The sequence below is a fragment of the Lytechinus pictus genome, chromosome 7 (genome assembly GCF_037042905.1).
Source record: "Lytechinus pictus isolate F3 Inbred chromosome 7, Lp3.0, whole genome shotgun sequence".
NCBI lineage: Eukaryota > Metazoa > Echinodermata > Echinoidea > Temnopleuroida > Toxopneustidae > Lytechinus > Lytechinus pictus.
The window spans coordinates 35,706,636-35,726,001 of record NC_087251.1 but is presented as its reverse complement, the minus strand read 5'-3'; the positions used below and the strand labels follow the sequence as shown (position 1 = coordinate 35,726,001).

The 19,366-nt window shown below is 35.6% G+C and overlaps 1 protein-coding gene across 3 annotated transcripts in view; it reads right to left on the bottom strand.

Annotated features, from left to right (window-relative positions):
* LOC135154767 (dihydroxyacetone phosphate acyltransferase-like) overlaps positions 1–19,366 on the bottom strand; it is an 88,571-nt gene that overhangs the window by 31,784 nt on the left and 37,421 nt on the right. Inside the window, exons 15-16 of one of the 3 annotated variants that reach the window (XR_010294205.1) lie at positions 13,414–13,534; positions 6,792–6,942 (exon numbers count right to left, since the gene is read on the bottom strand). The exons of the other annotated variants lie outside the window; for them this stretch is intronic. The gene's annotated coding sequence lies outside the window, so the exon portion shown is untranslated. Of the gene's footprint in view, positions 1–6,791; positions 6,943–13,413; positions 13,535–19,366 lie in introns of those variants that run through there. 3 annotated transcript variants of the gene reach the window in all.

Sequence of the window (19,366 nt, the reverse complement as noted above, 5' to 3'; positions counted from 1 at the left end):
GATTTTATGACATAATGCATTATTAGACCCTTTAGACCCCAAAATATCATCTCCCAGGCAGATAATAAATAATCTCAATTGAGACTCCATTTTTACAAGCCATCTTCGATTTTTATGTCAATTTTTCAGTAACAGTAGTCAATTTAGACTCCATTTTTGGACGTCGTCTTGGATTTTTGGACATACTGGACCACTGAGTGTCTTTTAGACCTGTCCTAATGTATTATTTGACCCTTCAAACCATGGTTAGACACCACAATCGTATATCCAGCTGGAAGATATTAAATGTACTATGTCCATTTGTAAGTAATAGAAGCCATTTAAGACCCCATTTTTGGACATACTTGACCACTGACTGTCCATGTCACTTGTCCAAATGTACTACTTGACCCTTAAAACCATTGAATAGAAACAGAATTAAAGATACTATATAAGCAATAAATTAATTGTGGATTTTTAGGCTTTGGCGGCCATTTTATATGCCATCTTGGATTTTTAGGTATACTGGTCTGCTTATGTTCACTCTAACCTGTGTCAATAGCACTTTTTACACCTTTAAACCATGGAATAAGCACCAAAATTTGATGTCTAGGTCGGATAATGAGAGCGTTATGGCCATTTTCTGTAATGGCGGCCATTTTGGACGCTATCTTGGATTACGGAAAACCCTCAAGGAGGATATATGAGGACTTTTAGTATGTTATGCTATACATATTCCTGGACCTATCCTGAAAAATTCAGCTTGTTACCTGAAATTTCCTTTCTTAAGCCTATTTTGGCCTAATGCTCTTGGACTAGGCCAAGAGCATTAGGTGTAACATGGAAATTTTTGGTAACAAGCTGATTTTTTCAGGATAGGTCCAGAAATATGTCTAGAATAACATACTAAAAGCCCTTATATATCCTCCTTGAGGGTGTTCCGTAATCCAAGATGGCGTCCAAAATGGCCGCCATTCACAGAAAATGGACATAACCCACTCGTCATCCACCCTAGACATCAAATTTTGGTGCATATTTCATGGTTTAAAGGTGTAAAAAGAACTATTGATAGTGGTTAGAGTGAACATAGGCAGACCAGTATACCTTAAATTCCAAGATGGCGTCTAAAATGGCCGCTAAAGCCTGAAAATCCACAATTTATCGATTACTAATGTTAGTATCTTTAATTTTGTTTATATTCAGTGGTGTTAAGGGTCAAGTAGTACATTTGGACAAGTTACAAGGACAGTCAGTGGTCAAGTATGTCCAAAAATTCAAGATTGCTTCCAAAAATGGGGTCTTAAATTGTTGCTATTATTTACAAATGGACATAGTACATTTAATATCTGCTGGAGATATATGATTGTGGTATCTAAACCATGGTTTAAAGGGTCAAATGATACATTAGGACAGGTTAAAAGGACAGTCAGTGGTCCAGTACGTCCAAAAATCAAAGATTTCTTCAAAAAATGGAGTTTAAATTTACTGCTGTTACTGAAAAATTGACATAAAAATCGAAGATGGCTTGTAAAAATGGAGTCTCAATTGAGATTATTTATTATCTGCCTGGGAGATGATATTTTGGGGTCTAAAGGGTCTAATAATGCATTATGTCATAAAATCCAAGATGGCTTCCAAAAATGGGGTATAAATTGGATGCTTTCACTTACAAATGGACATAGTTCATTATTTTGATATGTGCCTGGGATATATGATTTTGGTGTCAAAACGATTGTCTAAAGGGTCAAATAATATATTATGAAAGTTCAAAGGTCAGTCAGTGGTCCTACATGTCCAAAACTCCAAAATGGCTTTAAAAATGGAGTCTAAATTAACTGTTGTTACTGGAAATGGACATACTTCATTAAAAATCCACCTGAGAGATATGATTGTGGTGTCTATACTGTGGTTTAAAGGGTCAAATAATACATTAGGAAAAGTTAAAAGGACAGTCAGTGGTCAAGTATGTCCAAGAATCGAAGACGGCTTCTAAAAATGGAGTTTGAAATGGCTGTTTGTACATACTAATGGACATTGTTCATTTAATATCTGCCTGGCAGATATGATTTTGGTGTGAAAACCATGATTTATAGAGCCAAATAATATATTGCCACAAGTTACAAGGACAGCCAGTGGTCCAGTATGTCCAAAAATCCAAGATGGCTTCCAAATATAAAATCTTAATTGACTGCTGTGACTGAAAAAAATTACAAATTTATTAAAAATCCACCTGAGAGATATGATTGTGGTGTCTATACTATGTTTTCAAGGGTCAAATAATATTTTTTGACTGTTAACAATGATATGCAGTTGTCCATTTTGCCTAAAAATCCCAGATGGCTTCCAAAACGGCGTCTTAATGAACAGCGTCTTAATAACTCCCATCACTTGAAAATAGTGTTAATTCATAAAATATCCACATGTGAGGAATAATTGCGGTATCAACGCTTAAATGCATTGGGGAAAACTGATCCTATGACTTATGGTTTCAGGAACAGGTAACAGCAGGCATTTTTTTTTAAGTTTACCCTCTTAGATTTTTGGCTCGGTGTAAAAATGGCAGAGGTAGAAATGGCAGAGGTAAAAATGGCAGAGGTAAAAATGGCAGAGGTAAAAATGACAGAGGTAAAAATGGCAGAGGTAATAATGGCAGAGGTAAAATGGCAGGGGTTATAATGGGAGAGGTAAAAATGACAGTTCTAGGTAAAATATGGCAAGTCTTAAACCCCCATGCAATGAACTGTCAAAAAGCCCCCGCATTTAAAATCCTGAAGATTTTTCCACATTTTCACATTGGTACAGATCCATTTAAGCAAATGACGATATAACTGTCGAAAAATATTTCCGCTTGAGTGAGCACCACTTACTTTTGAAAAGTTAGTGAAAAATGGGGTGCTGGTTTAAAAAAAAAAAGCCGAGAAAAAAAAGTTTTCACTCCAAAATGAAAGGGGATTTGGTTAAGGGGGAAAATGACATAAAAATATTTCAACTAAATGAAGTTCTTTTAGGTCAGAAAAAGAATTACAACAAAAATAATAACAATTAGATAATAAACAATGTTTTTTCTTCTGTTTGAAAAATAACAGAGATTTGTATCAAATCTCTACATTTTAGTATACCAAGCTAATTACCAAGAGGGTGCTGCTCATGGTGTACAAAATACCCAACAGTACTTCCGCTTCCAAGGGTTATGACCATCAGAGCGTTTATAGCATATTGGATGCAGTGGTAAAGTTTCAGGGTCTTCTTTTATGCAAAGAATCTGAACCAGACGGTCCCCCTCGATCGACGCCAAATTGGTTTACCAGTCAAGCAAGATTATTATTGATTTTAATAATCAGTTTCATATTCAGTGCCAAGCCTGGGAACGCATGCTTATTGTCATTCAATTATTTAAAAAGAATAGTACAGACGACATTACAAATAAGGACACAATATTTAACCACAATCAATCGTGACAATTTCAACGTCTAAGCTTTCCCCGCTATGTTCTATATGTTTTTCCCCGCCCCCTAACCCTCTCTGTCTCTCCATCTCTCTTATGTCTACTCTTCCTCCTTTTTGCATCGGTAAACCTGGCGAAACTTTAGATATAAAAAAAACAGCCAGACAAAAAGGAATGTTATAAAATGATGAATGAGAATAGTGCAGTTTCATTTTGCTCCTGATAAATTGAATGAAAAAATATCTGTCGTTTGATTTCTTTTTAAAAAGCGTTCACGGTACACCTCCAACGAATTCGTAAATAGCATTGTTAGGCCGATGAATACATAATGATGATGAAATGCCTAACCGTGACAAGCACTTATTTAATGTATGTATGCGGGGGCTTTTTGACAATTCATTGCATGGGGGTTTAAGACTGGCCATGGAGTTACATACTTCATTAAAAATCCACCCGAAAGATATGATTGTGGTGTCTAAACTATTGTTTAAAGGGTCAAATAAATACACCAGGACATGTAAAAAGGACTGCTAGTGGTCCAGCATGTCCAAAAATCCAAGATGGCTTCCAAAAATGGTGTCTAAATTGACTGCTGCTGCTGAAAAATTGACATACTTCATTAAGAATCCACCCGAGAGATATGATTGTTGTGTCTAAAACCATGGTTTAAAGGGTCAAATAATACATAACGAGAAGATAAAAGGACACTCAGAGGTCCAGTATGTCCAAAAATCAAAGATGGCTGCCAAAAATGGAGTCTAAAGTGGCTGCTATTACTTACAAAGGGACATTATTATATTTTACATCCGCGTGAGAGATATTACTAGTATTTTGGTGTCTATAGTTTCAGGAGTCAAATAATATTTTGGGACCCCTCACAATGATATGTAATTGTCCATTTTGCATTAAAATCCAAGAGGGCTTCCAAAATGCCGTGTAACTCCCATCACTTAAAAACGGTCATACTTCATATCCACCTGTGAGAAGTGAATTGGCAAATATAGGACAAGTAACAAGGATGTTCAGCTTTTCATTATGTGCAAAAATCCGGTGCCAGGTAAAAATGGCAGAGGTGAAAATGGCAGAGGTAAAAATGGCAGAAGTAAAATTGGCAGAGGTAATAATGGCAGAGGTAAAAATGGCAGAGGTAAAAATGGCAGAGGTAAAATGGCAGAGGTAATAATGGCAGTGGTAAAAATGGCAGAGGTAAAAATATAGTGTGTGCAACCCTCTAAATAATTATTGTAGAATGATAATAATGATCTATATAATCCCTTTATAACTTACTTTTGTGATTGATAGATTGATCCCGGTCTACCATCTACCCCAGAGGTTGCCGATTATAAATGAATGACTGTCAAATTGGTCTGTATGAATCCGGCACTGCTCAGCCAAAGTAATGCTCAATCTATCCACAAATCCAATTTTAAATGAAAGATGACCTTAAACAGAAGCCACACCGTCATAATTATATCAGATTCCCGAATCAGAATCATATATAAAGTCTTAGACACGCGAAAAAGCAACCATTCTGATGAAGAAGGAAATGATTTCTCCGGTAATTTACGACTCGAAAATGGCGTCTAAAAATTGCGCAAATGTGTTGACCCTCGCATTGTAGGCCAAGAGCATTAGGTGTAACATGGAAAATTTTGGTAACAAGCTGATTTTTTCAGGATAGGTCCAGAAATATGTCTAGAATAACATACTAAAAGCCCTTATATATCCTCCTTGAGGGTTTTCCGTAATCCAAGATGGCGTCCAAAATGGCCGCCATTCACAGAAAATGGACATAACCCACTCGTCATCCACCCTAGACATCAAATTTTGGTGCATATTTCATGGTTTAAAGGTGTAAAAAGAACTATTGATACTGGTTAGAGTGAACATAGGCAGACCAGTATACCTTAAATTCCAAGATGGCGTCTAAAATGGCCGCTAAAGCCTGAAAATCCACAATTTATCGATTACTAATGTTAGTATCTTTAATTTTGTTTATATTCAGTGGTGTTAAGGGTCAAGTAGTACATTTGGACAAGTTACAAGGACAGTCAGTGGTCAAGTATGTCCAAAAATTCAAGATTGCTTCCAAAAATGGGGTCTTAAATTGTTGCTATTATTTACAAATGGACATAGTACATTTAATATCTGCTGGAGATATATGATTGTGGTATCTAAACCATGGTTTAAAGGGTCAAATGATACATTAGGACAGGTTAAAAGGACAGTTAGTGGTCCAGTACGTCCAAAAATCAAAGATTTCTTCAAAAAATGGAGTTTAAATTTACTGCTGTTACTGAAAAATTGACATAAAAATCGAAGATGGCTTGTAAAAATGGAGTCTCAATTGAGATAGTTTATTATCTGCCTGGGAGATGATATTTTGGGGTCTAAAGGGTCTAATAATGCATTATGTCATAAAATCCAAGATGGCTTCCAAAAATGGGGTATAAATTGGATGCTTTCACTTACAAATGGACATAGTTCATTATTTTGATATGTGCCTGGGATATATGATTTTGGTGTCAAAACGATTGTCTAAAGGGTCAAATAATATATTATGAAAGTTCAAAGGTCAGTCAGTGGTCCTACATGTCCAAAACTCCAAAATGGCTTTAAAAATGGAGTCTAAATTAACTGTTGTTACTGGAAATGGACATACTTCATTAAAAATCCACCTGAGAGATATGATTGTGGTGTCTATACTGTGGTTTAAAGGGTCAAATAATACATTAGGAAAAGTTAAAAGGACAGTCAGTGGTCAAGTATGTCCAAGAATCGAAGACGGCTTCTAAAAATGGGGTCTTAAATTGTTGCTATTATTTACAAATGGACATAGTACATTTAATATCTGCTGGAGATATATGATTGTGGTATCTAAACCATGGTTTAAAGGGTCAAATGATACATTAGGACAGGTTAAAAGGACAGTCAGTGGTCCAGTATGTCCAAAATTTTTAATGAAGTATGTCCATTTTGCATTAAAATCCAAGAGGGCTTCCAAAATGCCGTGTAACTCCCATCACTTAAAAACGGTCATACTTCATATCCACCTGTGAGAAGTGAATTGGCAAATATAGGACAAGTAACAAGGATGTTCAGCTTTTCATTATGTGCAAAAATCCGGTGCCAGGTAAAAATGGCAGAGGTGAAAATGGCAGAGGTAAAAATGGCAGAAGTAAAATTGGCAGAGGTAATAATGGCAGAGGTAAAAATGGCAGAGGTAAAAATGGCAGAGGTAAAATGGCAGAGGTAATAATGGCAGTGGTAAAAATGGCAGAGGTAAAAATATAGTGTGTGCAACCCTCTAAATAATTATTGTAGAATGATAATAATGATCTATATAATCCCTTTATAACTTACTTTTGTGATTGATAGATTGATCCCGGTCTACCATCTACCCCAGAGGTTGCCGATTATAAATGAATGACTGTCAAATTGGTCTGTATGAATCCGGCACTGCTCAGCCAAAGTAATGCTCAATCTATCCACAAATCCAATTTTAAATGAAAGATGACCTTAAACAGAAGCCACACCGTCATAATTATATCAGATTCCCGAATCAGAATCATATATAAAGTCTTAGACACGCGAAAAAGCAACCATTCTGATGAAGAAGGAAATGATTTCTCCGGTAATTTACGACTCGAAAATGGCGTCTAAAAATTGCGCAAATGTGTTGACCCTCGCATTGTAGGCCAAGAGCATTAGGTGTAACATGGAAAATTTTGGTAACAAGCTGATTTTTTCAGGATAGGTCCAGAAATATGTCTAGAATAACATACTAAAAGCCCTTATATATCCTCCTTGAGGGTTTTCCGTAATCCAAGATGGCGTCCAAAATGGCCGCCATTCACAGAAAATGGACATAACCCACTCGTCATCCACCCTAGACATCAAATTTTGGTGCATATTTCATGGTTTAAAGGTGTAAAAAGAACTATTGATACTGGTTAGAGTGAACATAGGCAGACCAGTATACCTTAAATTCCAAGATGGCGTCTAAAATGGCCGCTAAAGCCTGAAAATCCACAATTTATCGATTACTAATGTTAGTATCTTTAATTTTGTTTATATTCAGTGGTGTTAAGGGTCAAGTAGTACATTTGGACAAGTTACAAGGACAGTCAGTGGTCAAGTATGTCCAAAAATTCAAGATTGCTTCCAAAAATGGGGTCTTAAATTGTTGCTATTATTTACAAATGGACATAGTACATTTAATATCTGCTGGAGATATATGATTGTGGTATCTAAACCATGGTTTAAAGGGTCAAATGATACATTAGGACAGGTTAAAAGGACAGTTAGTGGTCCAGTACGTCCAAAAATCAAAGATTTCTTCAAAAAATGGAGTTTAAATTTACTGCTGTTACTGAAAAATTGACATAAAAATCGAAGATGGCTTGTAAAAATGGAGTCTCAATTGAGATAGTTTATTATCTGCCTGGGAGATGATATTTTGGGGTCTAAAGGGTCTAATAATGCATTATGTCATAAAATCCAAGATGGCTTCCAAAAATGGGGTATAAATTGGATGCTTTCACTTACAAATGGACATAGTTCATTATTTTGATATGTGCCTGGGATATATGATTTTGGTGTCAAAACGATTGTCTAAAGGGTCAAATAATATATTATGAAAGTTCAAAGGTCAGTCAGTGGTCCTACATGTCCAAAACTCCAAAATGGCTTTAAAAATGGAGTCTAAATTAACTGTTGTTACTGGAAATGGACATACTTCATTAAAAATCCACCTGAGAGATATGATTGTGGTGTCTATACTGTGGTTTAAAGGGTCAAATAATACATTAGGAAAAGTTAAAAGGACAGTCAGTGGTCAAGTATGTCCAAGAATCGAAGACGGCTTCTAAAAATGGGGTCTTAAATTGTTGCTATTATTTACAAATGGACATAGTACATTTAATATCTGCTGGAGATATATGATTGTGGTATCTAAACCATGGTTTAAAGGGTCAAATGATACATTAGGACAGGTTAAAAGGACAGTCAGTGGTCCAGTATGTCCAAAATTTTTAATGAAGTATGTCCATTTTCAGTAACAACAGTTAATTTAGACTCCATTTTTAAAGCCATTTTGGAGTTTTGGACATGTAGGACCACTGACTGTCCTTTGAACTTTCATAATATATTATTTGACCCTTTAGACAATCGTTTTGACACCAAAATCATATATCCCAGGCACATATCAAAATAATGAACTATGTCCATTTGTAAGTGAAAGCATCCAATTTATACCCCATTTTTGGAAGCCATCTTGGATTTTATGACATAATGCATTATTAGACCCTTTAGACCCCAAAATATCATCTCCCAGGCAGATAATAAATAATCTCAATTGAGACTCCATTTTTACAAGCCATCTTCGATTTTTATGTCAATTTTTCAGTAACAGTAGTCAATTTAGACTCCATTTTTGGACGTCGTCTTGGATTTTTGGACATACTGGACCACTGAGTGTCTTTTAGACCTGTCCTAATGTATTATTTGACCCTTCAAACCATGGTTAGACACCACAATCGTATATCCAGCTGGAAGATATTAAATGTACTATGTCCATTTGTAAGTAATAGAAGCCATTTAAGACCCCATTTTTGGACATACTTGACCACTGACTGTCCATGTCACTTGTCCAAATGTACTACTTGACCCTTAAAACCATTGAATAGAAACAGAATTAAAGATACTATATAAGCAATAAATTAATTGTGGATTTTTAGGCTTTGGCGGCCATTTTATATGCCATCTTGGATTTTTAGGTATACTGGTCTGCTTATGTTCACTCTAACCTGTGTCAATAGCACTTTTTACACCTTTAAACCATGGAATAAGCACCAAAATTTGATGTCTAGGTCGGATAATGAGAGCGTTATGGCCATTTTCTGTAATGGCGGCCATTTTGGACGCTATCTTGGATTACGGAAAACCCTCAAGGAGGATATATGAGGACTTTTAGTATGTTATGCTATACATATTCCTGGACCTATCCTGAAAAATTCAGCTTGTTACCTGAAATTTCCTTTCTTAAGCCTATTTTGGCCTAATGCTCTTGGACTAGGCCAAGAGCATTAGGTGTAACATGGAAATTTTTGGTAACAAGCTGATTTTTTCAGGATAGGTCCAGAAATATGTCTAGAATAACATACTAAAAGCCCTTATATATCCTCCTTGAGGGTGTTCCGTAATCCAAGATGGCGTCCAAAATGGCCGCCATTCACAGAAAATGGACATAACCCACTCGTCATCCACCCTAGACATCAAATTTTGGTGCATATTTCATGGTTTAAAGGTGTAAAAAGAACTATTGATAGTGGTTAGAGTGAACATAGGCAGACCAGTATACCTTAAATTCCAAGATGGCGTCTAAAATGGCCGCTAAAGCCTGAAAATCCACAATTTATCGATTACTAATGTTAGTATCTTTAATTTTGTTTATATTCAGTGGTGTTAAGGGTCAAGTAGTACATTTGGACAAGTTACAAGGACAGTCAGTGGTCAAGTATGTCCAAAAATTCAAGATTGCTTCCAAAAATGGGGTCTTAAATTGTTGCTATTATTTACAAATGGACATAGTACATTTAATATCTGCTGGAGATATATGATTGTGGTATCTAAACCATGGTTTAAAGGGTCAAATGATACATTAGGACAGGTTAAAAGGACAGTCAGTGGTCCAGTACGTCCAAAAATCAAAGATTTCTTCAAAAAATGGAGTTTAAATTTACTGCTGTTACTGAAAAATTGACATAAAAATCGAAGATGGCTTGTAAAAATGGAGTCTCAATTGAGATTATTTATTATCTGCCTGGGAGATGATATTTTGGGGTCTAAAGGGTCTAATAATGCATTATGTCATAAAATCCAAGATGGCTTCCAAAAATGGGGTATAAATTGGATGCTTTCACTTACAAATGGACATAGTTCATTATTTTGATATGTGCCTGGGATATATGATTTTGGTGTCAAAACGATTGTCTAAAGGGTCAAATAATATATTATGAAAGTTCAAAGGTCAGTCAGTGGTCCTACATGTCCAAAACTCCAAAATGGCTTTAAAAATGGAGTCTAAATTAACTGTTGTTACTGGAAATGGACATACTTCATTAAAAATCCACCTGAGAGATATGATTGTGGTGTCTATACTGTGGTTTAAAGGGTCAAATAATACATTAGGAAAAGTTAAAAGGACAGTCAGTGGTCAAGTATGTCCAAGAATCGAAGACGGCTTCTAAAAATGGAGTTTGAAATGGCTGTTTGTACATACTAATGGACATTGTTCATTTAATATCTGCCTGGCAGATATGATTTTGGTGTGAAAACCATGATTTATAGAGCCAAATAATATATTGCCACAAGTTACAAGGACAGCCAGTGGTCCAGTATGTCCAAAAATCCAAGATGGCTTCCAAATATAAAATCTTAATTGACTGCTGTGACTGAAAAAAATTACAAATTTATTAAAAATCCACCTGAGAGATATGATTGTGGTGTCTATACTATGTTTTCAAGGGTCAAATAATATTTTTTGACTGTTAACAATGATATGCAGTTGTCCATTTTGCCTAAAAATCCCAGATGGCTTCCAAAACGGCGTCTTAATGAACAGCGTCTTAATAACTCCCATCACTTGAAAATAGTGTTAATTCATAAAATATCCACATGTGAGGAATAATTGCGGTATCAACGCTTAAATGCATTGGGGAAAACTGATCCTATGACTTATGGTTTCAGGAACAGGTAACAGCAGGCATTTTTTTTTAAGTTTACCCTCTTAGATTTTTGGCTCGGTGTAAAAATGGCAGAGGTAGAAATGGCAGAGGTAAAAATGGCAGAGGTAAAAATGGCAGAGGTAAAAATGACAGAGGTAAAAATGGCAGAGGTAATAATGGCAGAGGTAAAATGGCAGGGGTTATAATGGGAGAGGTAAAAATGACAGTTCTAGGTAAAATATGGCAAGTCTTAAACCCCCATGCAATGAACTGTCAAAAAGCCCCCGCATTTAAAATCCTGAAGATTTTTCCACATTTTCACATTGGTACAGATCCATTTAAGCAAATGACGATATAACTGTCGAAAAATATTTCCGCTTGAGTGAGCACCACTTACTTTTGAAAAGTTAGTGAAAAATGGGGTGCTGGTTTAAAAAAAAAAAGCCGAGAAAAAAAAGTTTTCACTCCAAAATGAAAGGGGATTTGGTTAAGGGGGAAAATGACATAAAAATATTTCAACTAAATGAAGTTCTTTTAGGTCAGAAAAAGAATTACAACAAAAATAATAACAATTAGATAATAAACAATGTTTTTTCTTCTGTTTGAAAAATAACAGAGATTTGTATCAAATCTCTACATTTTAGTATACCAAGCTAATTACCAAGAGGGTGCTGCTCATGGTGTACAAAATACCCAACAGTACTTCCGCTTCCAAGGGTTATGACCATCAGAGCGTTTATAGCATATTGGATGCAGTGGTAAAGTTTCAGGGTCTTCTTTTATGCAAAGAATCTGAACCAGACGGTCCCCCTCGATCGACGCCAAATTGGTTTACCAGTCAAGCAAGATTATTATTGATTTTAATAATCAGTTTCATATTCAGTGCCAAGCCTGGGAACGCATGCTTATTGTCATTCAATTATTTAAAAAGAATAGTACAGACGACATTACAAATAAGGACACAATATTTAACCACAATCATTCGTGACAATTTCAACGTCTAAGCTTTCCCCGCTATGTTCTATATGTTTTTCCCCGCCCCCTAACCCTCTCTGTCTCTCCATCTCTCTTATGTCTACTCTTCCTCCTTTTTGCATCGGTAAACCTGGCGAAACTTTAGATATAAAAAAAACAGCCAGACAAAAAGGAATGTTATAAAATGATGAATGAGAATAGTGCAGTTTCATTTTGCTCCTGATAAATTGAATGAAAAAATATCTGTCGTTTGATTTCTTTTTAAAAAGCGTTCACGGTACACCTCCAACGAATTCGTAAATAGCATTGTTAGGCCGATGAATACATAATGATGATGAAATGCCTAACCGTGACAAGCACTTATTTAATGTATGTATGCGGGGGCTTTTTGACAATTCATTGCATGGGGGTTTAAGACTGGCCATGGAGTTACATACTTCATTAAAAATCCACCCGAAAGATATGATTGTGGTGTCTAAACTATTGTTTAAAGGGTCAAATAAATACACCAGGACATGTAAAAAGGACTGCTAGTGGTCCAGCATGTCCAAAAATCCAAGATGGCTTCCAAAAATGGTGTCTAAATTGACTGCTGCTGCTGAAAAATTGACATACTTCATTAAGAATCCACCCGAGAGATATGATTGTTGTGTCTAAAACCATGGTTTAAAGGGTCAAATAATACATAACGAGAAGATAAAAGGACACTCAGAGGTCCAGTATGTCCAAAAATCAAAGATGGCTGCCAAAAATGGAGTCTAAAGTGGCTGCTATTACTTACAAAGGGACATTATTATATTTTACATCCGCGTGAGAGATATTACTAGTATTTTGGTGTCTATAGTTTCAGGAGTCAAATAATATTTTGGGACCCCTCACAATGATATGTAATTGTCCATTTTGCATTAAAATCCAAGAGGGCTTCCAAAATGCCGTGTAACTCCCATCACTTAAAAACGGTCATACTTCATATCCACCTGTGAGAAGTGAATTGGCAAATATAGGACAAGTAACAAGGATGTTCAGCTTTTCATTATGTGCAAAAATCCGGTGCCAGGTAAAAATGGCAGAGGTGAAAATGGCAGAGGTAAAAATGGCAGAAGTAAAATTGGCAGAGGTAATAATGGCAGAGGTAAAAATGGCAGAGGTAAAAATGGCAGAGGTAAAATGGCAGAGGTAATAATGGCAGTGGTAAAAATGGCAGAGGTAAAAATATAGTGTGTGCAACCCTCTAAATAATTATTGTAGAATGATAATAATGATCTATATAATCCCTTTATAACTTACTTTTGTGATTGATAGATTGATCCCGGTCTACCATCTACCCCAGAGGTTGCCGATTATAAATGAATGACTGTCAAATTGGTCTGTATGAATCCGGCACTGCTCAGCCAAAGTAATGCTCAATCTATCCACAAATCCAATTTTAAATGAAAGATGACCTTAAACAGAAGCCACACCGTCATAATTATATCAGATTCCCGAATCAGAATCATATATAAAGTCTTAGACACGCGAAAAAGCAACCATTCTGATGAAGAAGGAAATGATTTCTCCGGTAATTTACGACTCGAAAATGGCGTCTAAAAATTGCGCAAATGTGTTGACCCTCGCATTGTAGGCCAAGAGCATTAGGTGTAACATGGAAAATTTTGGTAACAAGCTGATTTTTTCAGGATAGGTCCAGAAATATGTCTAGAATAACATACTAAAAGCCCTTATATATCCTCCTTGAGGGTTTTCCGTAATCCAAGATGGCGTCCAAAATGGCCGCCATTCACAGAAAATGGACATAACCCACTCGTCATCCACCCTAGACATCAAATTTTGGTGCATATTTCATGGTTTAAAGGTGTAAAAAGAACTATTGATACTGGTTAGAGTGAACATAGGCAGACCAGTATACCTTAAATTCCAAGATGGCGTCTAAAATGGCCGCTAAAGCCTGAAAATCCACAATTTATCGATTACTAATGTTAGTATCTTTAATTTTGTTTATATTCAGTGGTGTTAAGGGTCAAGTAGTACATTTGGACAAGTTACAAGGACAGTCAGTGGTCAAGTATGTCCAAAAATTCAAGATTGCTTCCAAAAATGGGGTCTTAAATTGTTGCTATTATTTACAAATGGACATAGTACATTTAATATCTGCTGGAGATATATGATTGTGGTATCTAAACCATGGTTTAAAGGGTCAAATGATACATTAGGACAGGTTAAAAGGACAGTTAGTGGTCCAGTACGTCCAAAAATCAAAGATTTCTTCAAAAAATGGAGTTTAAATTTACTGCTGTTACTGAAAAATTGACATAAAAATCGAAGATGGCTTGTAAAAATGGAGTCTCAATTGAGATAGTTTATTATCTGCCTGGGAGATGATATTTTGGGGTCTAAAGGGTCTAATAATGCATTATGTCATAAAATCCAAGATGGCTTCCAAAAATGGGGTATAAATTGGATGCTTTCACTTACAAATGGACATAGTTCATTATTTTGATATGTGCCTGGGATATATGATTTTGGTGTCAAAACGATTGTCTAAAGGGTCAAATAATATATTATGAAAGTTCAAAGGTCAGTCAGTGGTCCTACATGTCCAAAACTCCAAAATGGCTTTAAAAATGGAGTCTAAATTAACTGTTGTTACTGGAAATGGACATACTTCATTAAAAATCCACCTGAGAGATATGATTGTGGTGTCTATACTGTGGTTTAAAGGGTCAAATAATACATTAGGAAAAGTTAAAAGGACAGTCAGTGGTCAAGTATGTCCAAGAATCGAAGACGGCTTCTAAAAATGGAGTTTGAAATGGCTGTTTGTACATACTAATGGACATTGTTCATTTAATATCTGCCTGGCAGATATGATTTTGGTGTGAAAACCATGATTTATAGAGCCAAATAATATATTGCCACAAGTTACAAGGACAGCCAGTGGTCCAGTATGTCCAAAAATCCAAGATGGCTTCCAAATGTAAGTAATAGAAGCCATTTAAGACCCCATTTTTGGAAGCAATCTTGGATTTTTGGACATACTTGACCACTGACTGTCCATGTCACTTGTCCAAATGTACTACTTGACCCTTAAAACCATTGAATAGAAACAGAATTAAAGATACTATATAAGCAATAAATTAATTGTGGATTTTTAGGCTTTGGCGGCCATTTTAGATGCCATCTTGGATTTTTAGGTATACTGGTCTGCTTATGTTCACTCTAACCTGTGTCAATAGCACTTTTTACACCTTTAAACCATGGAATAAGCACCAAAATTTGATGTCTAGGTCGGATAATGAGAGCGTTATGGCCATTTTCTGTAATGGCGGCCATTTTGGACGCTATCTTGGATTACGGAAAACCCTCAAGGAGGATGTATGAGGACTTTTAGTATGTTATGCTATACATATTCCTGGACCTATCCTGAAAAAATCAGCTTGTTACCTGAAATTTCCTTTCTTAAGCCTATTTTGGCCTAATGCTCTTGGACTATTGGTATGGTACGACCTAGTAGGAAGTGGGAATTCCCAAAGAAGGTTTCACCATTGCTATACCGCCATGGTTTACCTTTGAACAAAAAGACGGTGTCTCGTCGAGATCAGCTAGGCGTTCAATTCAATTCAGTTCCTAGTTTTTTTTTAAAGAAAGAAATCAAATATTTTACACAACCTAAAGGTTGAAATTAGCATAATCAAAATCTTTGTGCTCACATGCTTGCCTATATCATATTATTCTTCTAATGTGCACCGCTTAGAATCATTATTTTGCACTAGCAGCAATTACATGTGGCAGCACAGGGGTAGGAGTCCTTTTTCTTTATCAAGGTGTGTGTGTGGGGGGGGGGGTGTGACACCCACAAATGTAATAATCGCCCACAAATGTAATAACGCCCACAAATGTAATAATACTTTACCCACAAATGTCAGAATTTCACCCACAAATGTAATAATGCACTTTACCCACAAATGTAATAATTTTTGATCGCCCACAAATGTAATAGTGACTTTACCCACAAATGTGATAAATTTGAAGGGATTTTTGGCGAATCCGTTCTAAACTAAAATCCTATAGTAATACATATAGCCCAAAAGTGCAGTCTTTTTTCCAGACCCGGTTAATTAAAAAATTATGATATAAGTCCAAAGTCTTTTTCCAGACCCGGTTGTTTAAAAAATTATAATATAAGTGCAAAGTCTTTTTTCCAGACCCGGTTATTTCAAAAATTATAATATAAGTCCAAACTAAGATACGATAATGATATTCCCGTGGAATAAAAATGAGAATCGAGCTTAGTCTTTTCTCCAGACCCAGTTAATTAAAACTGGTGGAATTAATGTCTTTGTTGTTGTTTTAACTTATACGGCGCGTATTGTAAATAAATGCGCTAAGATAATTGAGAATCAAGCATAGTCTTTTTCCAGACCCAGTTGATTAAAAAATTATAATATAAGTCCAAGGTCTTTTTTCCAGACCCAGTTATTTCAAAAATTATAATATAAGTCTAAACTAAGATACGATAATGGTATTCCAGTGGAATAAAAATAAGAATCGAGCTTAGTCTTTTCTCCAGACCCAGTTAATTAAAACTGGTGGAATAAATGTCTTTGTTGTTTTGTTTTTTTAACTTATACAGCGCGTATTGTGAATATAGGCGCTAAGAGTAAATTGAGAATCAAGCGTAGTCTTTTCTCCAGACCCGGTTACTTAAAACTAAAAACTCAAACCCTTTACCCACAAATATAATAATGCACTTTACCCACAAATGTAATAATTTTTGATCGCCCACAAATGTAATAATGACTTTACCCACAAATGTTATAAATTTGAAGGGATTTTTGGCGAATCTGTTCTAAACAGAGTGCTGCACTCAACCCAGGTGAGGTAAATGGGTACCGGTAGGAAGTGTGCGCTATGAACGCCTAGCTTAGCCGGGTAATATAGGAGGGTTACACTTCGTAATTCCGAAGGTTCTTTATTCCGAAGGTTCGTAATTCCGAAACACGCAAATTGCCTATACCTCGATGTTCGTTAATCCGAAAACGTAAAAGGGTTCGTTAATCCGAACATTTGTGGCGTTATTCCGAAGGTTCGTTATTCCGAAGGTTCGATAATCCGAAAATGGAATAAGGTTTGATGTTCCGAAGGTTCGTTAATCCGAAAACGAAATAAGGTTCATTGTTCCGAAGGTTCGTTAATCCGAAAACGAAATAAGGTTCATTGTTCCGAAGATTCGTTAGTCCGAAAACGAAATAAGGTTAGTTAATCATTTAGTTTTCGGACAAAGGAACCTTCGGAATTACGAACCTCATTTCTTTTTCGGATTAACGAACCTTCGGAATTACGAACCTCACTTTGTTTTCGGACTAACGAACCTTCGGAATTACGAACCTCATATCGTTTTCGGACTAACGAACCTTCGGAATTACGAACCTTTGGAAATACGAACCTTCGGAATAACGAACCTTCGGAATATCCGAACCTTCGGAATAACGAAGCTTCGGAATTACGAATGTATGCGATATAGGAGCGCCTTGAGCACCTAACATGGTGGATATGTGCCCAATATAAATACCCTATATTATTATTATTAAACTAAAACCCTATAGTAATGTGTTCATATAGCGCAAAGTCACAGTCTTTTTTCTCCAGACCCAGTTATAAAAACATTTAAACAATCTTCCAAATAAAGATCCCAAAATTAATTCTTCTTAATGTTGAATAACGTTGTTGTTGTTATCTTGGGTTTAAAGGCGCTTATCATTCAGATATGAATATTTACGCCTATGATTAATTTGTCTTATTTTTGTGGTTATAAACCTAGAAGTTTAGCGTAGTCTTTTCTTCAGACCCAAATATTTCAAATAGCAAATAATAAATAATAAAAAAAAAGACCCAACAATCTTATTGATGTTGAACAAAATGTAAATATATCATATTCTTTCCTCCAGACCCAGTTATAAAAAAATCATTCAAAAACAAAACAACAACAACAACAACAACCAAAAACAGACCCCGCAATCTTTTCAACATTGAATAGCTTCTTCTTCTTCTTCTTTCCTTGGTTGGCAACCAGTCAGGATTGACTATTTTTGCCACAGCTTTTGTTCATTTTCAATAGCTTATTACTTTTTTTCCTTTTCCATTCCTTTTTTTTTCTTCTCTCTCTTTTTTTTTTCTTTTTCCTTCCTTTTCTTTTATTTTCTTTTTTTCCCCTTCTTTTTTCTTTTTTCCTTTTCTTTTCTTATTTTTCTTTTCTTCTGTTTTCTTTTCTTCTCATTTTTCTTCTTTTTTGTCTTTTTCCGTCTTATTTTTTTCTATTCTTTTTCTATTCTTTTTCTTTTTTTTTCTCTTTTTTTCTTTCTTTATTAATTTTTTTTCTTTTGTATGCGTTCTGTTTCTTGCAGCGCGTGTAATTTTTTTGTGCTACAGTAAGCTGCAACAGAGAAAACAAAAGTAAACTAGATTTGTGGCCTGATAAAACTTCAGGGACGGGACACCGAAAACTAAAGTATGGGATGAAAGTGCAAAAAACAAACAAAAACAAAACTTGTAAACAAAACCAAACAAACCAACAAGTAAACAACGAAACTTCTCTCTTCATCCCTATCTCCTTTCTGTCCCCCCTGACAAATCACCAAATTAAAGAACTCGGATAATTAGCAAAGGGTAAGAAAGGGGGGGGGGGAAAAACTTCTTTCTTCCTCCTTCTTCTTCCTCTCTCTCTTCTCCCTTTTTCCCCCTTTTTTTCCCCTGTCCTCTTCCTTTTTTTCTTTCTTTTCTTCTTCTCCTTTTCACCCCTTTTTTTCCCTTTTCCCCCTTTTTTTGGACCATAAAAATCGGAATCCTCCCTGATAAATCACAAATTTAAAGAACCTGGAAAAATAGCAAAGAGCAAAAACGGGAAAAATTAATGGAAAACACAGGGATCAGCGAAATATGGGAATCAGCATCGAAATATGGTGTAGTCTTTGTTCCAACCCCGGTTATTTCAAAATAGCAAATCATAAAGAACAATATTTAAAAAGACCCTACAATCTCATTGATGTTGAATAACTTGAAAATATAGCGTAGTCTTTCTTCGAGACCCAGTTATTTTTAAATAACAAATCATAAAAAAGATATATAATAATAATAAAACAAAGGCCCCACAATCTTATTGATGTTGAATAACATGGAAATATAGCGTAGTCTTCCCTCCAGACCCAGATCTTTCAAATAACAAATGATGAATAATAGTAATAAA